Below are 4,080 nucleotides of genomic sequence, written 5' to 3'. Positions count from 1 at the left end.
AAACAGCCTCTTATTTACCACTTTCTTGCAGGCAGTATACCCCTTTTATACATATCAGTGAGTAACTGGAAAATTAAAAGGGTGAGGTGTTGTTAAACCATGGGGGATGTTTGCATTACAAATTAGGGTGGTGTTAAACAATGGAAGTGTTAATGAATTTACCTGCAAAAAATCAGGCTCTGAGGTACCGGTGTGGTGATACTGATGGCTTCTCTGGAACTGATGGCTTCTATGGTTGTGGCTAGATGGAGTTCAGCTACGGACAGCAGTGACTTTACGTAGCAGGTTAGGAGAACTAACGCAGCAGGTTAGGAGAACTAACGCAGCAGGTAAGGAGAACTAACGCAGCAGGTTAGGAGAACTAACGCAGCGGGTAAGGAGAATTAGGTTATGGTTAGCTAAAATGCTACAGTTGTCCCCGACGCGACAACTAGATGGCGCTGTACTCCATTTAGCCACAACCGTGGAAGCCATCAGTTCAGAGAAACCATCAGTAACACCGGAATGCATGGGGTGAAAAAACATTTTACCTTAATAATAAAGCATTGCATAGATCTATCATTGCATTTGTGTAGCGGCATAGAGTAGCCATTGTTTCATGCTCAGGTTAGTTTTACAGTTTTACAATTGATTAAGGCTTTTATATATTTCAAAATGGTTTAGGGATGGGACCAATCACAATGGGAATTGGAAATGGGAACCAATCACATGAGAACCAACGTTTTGTATCCAGATTGTGATTGGTCACTGAACCCGTAAGTGGCCATTTTGAAAATGCATTTCTATTTATTTTTCTAAAGCCGCCATCATTTTACCCTCTGTAAAACCAATCCAAGCAAGCATTAAGAAATGGACAGAGAAGAGCTGACTGAGCTAAAGGCAGAGACACGTTGATTTTATCCATAATGTTTTTGTCTCAATAAAGAGCCGTTTTTATCAACTTTCACTACCCTCCAAAAGTTGTTGAATTCCCTCTTCAAATCATGAACATTTTCAACAGTAATATATTTTACTGCTAACAGTTGTCTCCAATTAAAAAGTGGCGAGTGGTACTGGTACTCCCCCAATGTAATCATGCAGACACAATCCACAAATCATAATAGGCTAATGTGTAGAGGACATCCTCAAATAAATTGATATAACATTACTGTGATCACAGATGATAGCAAACATTTAAGAAGCAGTTGCACTTAATTTACAAATCAAGTGTATTTGACAGAAGTATTGATTTATCTTGAAGTCCAGAAAATCATGCATGATATAGGCCAGCTTGTCAGACACTCTGCTAGTGGTATAAAGGTTATGCTCCTATTTCAGATGTTTGCAAAAATCTGTTGGATTTAATGTAATACAGCAGCAATGCACAGGACTGCCACATCGCATTGAGAATGTATGCAGTGTAGGTAGAGAGGGTTTCAAGGCTTGCAGAGTGGTTCTCGAACAGAGGGATACTGTGGTATTTAAATTAATTGTACAAGTAACAAATCATTTAAATCAGTGTATTTTACACACATAGATATAATCAAAGTACAATTTACAAGATAGGAATTAACACTAAGTATTTAGCTACACACATCTCAAATGTGGTAGCCTAGGCATGATGGCCTAGGCAGGCAATGGCATCTGACCATGTACATTTTCACCATTACTTTGTATTGTCTTGGCTGCCTGCCGATGCCGAGTCCCCACTGAGCGAGCTGACAAAATTGTAGATCCTTGTAGAATAAGGAACAAAGTTTTCTTTGTATATGATGGTGGTTTTCATGTGGGCACTCTGGATAGTCACTTCTCTAGGATTTGGAGGTTCTTCCTCCTTCTCTTCTTTGACTGCCGGAAGACAAGACGAAGAAACATACAGAATTTACTAAACATGCAATTTTGTCATTCAATGAAGGTAAATCTGTGCTGAAAGCTGATACATTTCTGACAAAGTCTAACTTGAGCTTATCAACAATTGCAAGGTCGAGGAAATTTAATAGTCAATCTTTGGAAGCACTTTCATTAGAAATAATTAGCAACTTTGTTCAATAACAGTCCATAATATAATGTGATCTGTAGCTATGTGATCTGTAGCTATGGTATTGGTATTTAGATAGATAGCTAGACAAGCTGTGACCGCTAGCTAGCTAGTTAGCCAACGTTAGCTAGCTGAGCGGCTGTGAAGCGAGTAGCCTACCTGGCTTTTCTTCATTGCGCCCCATGTACTGATAATATCCGTATGTGCCGAGCAATGTCCATATACCGAAAGCGTACAGCATAGACACCCGTACATTCCACTTGACTATTTCTTTGATTTGCATGTTTTCAAGTTTTTTGCAGCTTGACTATATCGTAAATCATAAGGACGCGACCATGTTGGACTAATCCGGAAGAAAAACTAGTTAGCCAATAACTTCTTCTTCTTCTTTGATGAGGGTTAACGGCGGTTGGCATCCAATATGTTGCATTACCGCCACCTACTAGACTGGAGTACAACTTCCTTAGATTTTGCTTGAAAAATAAAATACAATAAAGAAATACCCTGCCATCTAACACTACACTCACAAATTCAAAAAAAAAATGATAAAATAACATTTACACCACCCTACTCCGCTATTTAAATCTATGTATTCCTACCTCATGCCCTCAACCTGAAAGGATGGGACATCACCACTTAACACACCATGTAACTCTTCTGATGTAAAGTCTCACACACCCAAATACCTCTCTGCAGCTGCCACCACAACCTCAATTTTCTTCGACTTATGTTCCATCCCTGCAGTACAATTAATAACCATTGCTATAAATGCTAAAAATCCAATCTTACTGAAGCATATATCACTTCTTGGCCTATCCCGCTGTACTGGTACATATCTACTTCTCTCACCACTTCTCCCCCTTGACCCATTTTCCCCTACTTTCTTCACTGCCTCAGCATATGACAACTTCTGCACTACTCTTACCCTGGAAACCTCAACCTGCCTCTCTCGCACGGGACATTTCTGATCCCCAGCCCCATGGGCACCCCTACAATAAGCACATACCACTACTTTCCCCAATGCTACACATTCCTTTGTCTCATGCCCCTCTGCACACTTCTCACACCTTGGAACCTCCCTCCTACACATTGCTGCCACATGCCCATAAGTTTGACACCTGTAACATCGTAATGCATTCGGTACATAAGCTCGTACAGGATAACTTATATATCCTATTAGCCGATAACTTCCGGGGTAAAATAAATAAATAGATAACATAAACAAAAAAATTAAATGTAAAACGGGTGAGGTCGTCGGGTAAGCTTGGCTTTATACATAGTTTGGGCTTTGTCGAGTAAAGCTTAAACTATGTATTTAGATTGTAGTTAGGTATTGTAGGTAGTTATCGTGGGTTGTTGTATGTAATTATTGTAGGTTAGTATTGTATTCGGCTGAGCCCGGTGAAGCACGAAGCTAGCTAGCTAACCCACTACCTGGACTAGCTGGCGGGTAGCTACTGGCAACTACTAGCAACGGTATAGTTGTTTCACGCCTGAGAGTGCCTGTAATTACGCCAGCTGGCTGCCTACAATAATTACATACAATAATGCCTACCATTGAGCTGTTTTCTAACCTCATTGTCTGAACCATTAACGTTAGGTAGTAAGTGGCTACTGTGCTTGAAATTTAGCTAGCTTGTTGCTACCTGGATAGCTACTAGTAAACAATAGCTGGAACGACCTAGCGAACAGACGCGAACTGGCTGAGTCAATTCAGTGGCTAGCTTTGCACTTGGCTAGCTAACAGTAGCTGCTAGGGGTAAGTTATAACCTACATTTGTGTTTTGTTTTTACATATTGGTAGCCAGAGTCGTTCAAGGAATTCGGGACATGGGTGACTAGTTAACGTTAGCTTGGCTCTCTCTGTGTGTTCGTGCCGTGAAAGGAGGGGTTTCTTCTTTGTCTGAAAGCAATGGCTAGCTAGTATGCTAACTATTCTAGCTAACTAACTGGCTGAATAAGTTGACGACGGACTCGCTCAAGCTGTCGGGACTAACCCACAACGTTAGACACGGACACGAACGATCTGCATGGCGTGTTGACACACTGGTGGTTTGTTGTGG

At 40.9% G+C, this 4,080-nt stretch overlaps 1 long non-coding RNA gene across 1 annotated transcript; it reads right to left on the bottom strand.

Annotated features, from left to right (window-relative positions):
- Window positions 1-1,485: 1,485 nt before the first annotated feature.
- LOC123484490 lies at window positions 1,486-2,381 on the bottom strand. Its single transcript, XR_006658550.1, has 2 exons — window positions 2,177-2,381; window positions 1,486-1,827 (listed from the first exon to the last, which is right to left on the bottom strand). It is a non-coding gene; the product is annotated as an uncharacterized LOC123484490 (long non-coding RNA).
- Between the last annotated feature and the right edge of the window lie 1,699 nt (window positions 2,382-4,080).

This window comes from Coregonus clupeaformis, unplaced genomic scaffold (assembly GCF_020615455.1).
Source record: "Coregonus clupeaformis isolate EN_2021a unplaced genomic scaffold, ASM2061545v1 scaf0331, whole genome shotgun sequence".
NCBI lineage: Eukaryota > Metazoa > Chordata > Actinopteri > Salmoniformes > Salmonidae > Coregonus > Coregonus clupeaformis.
This window is presented reverse-complemented; position numbering and strand designations above follow the sequence as displayed.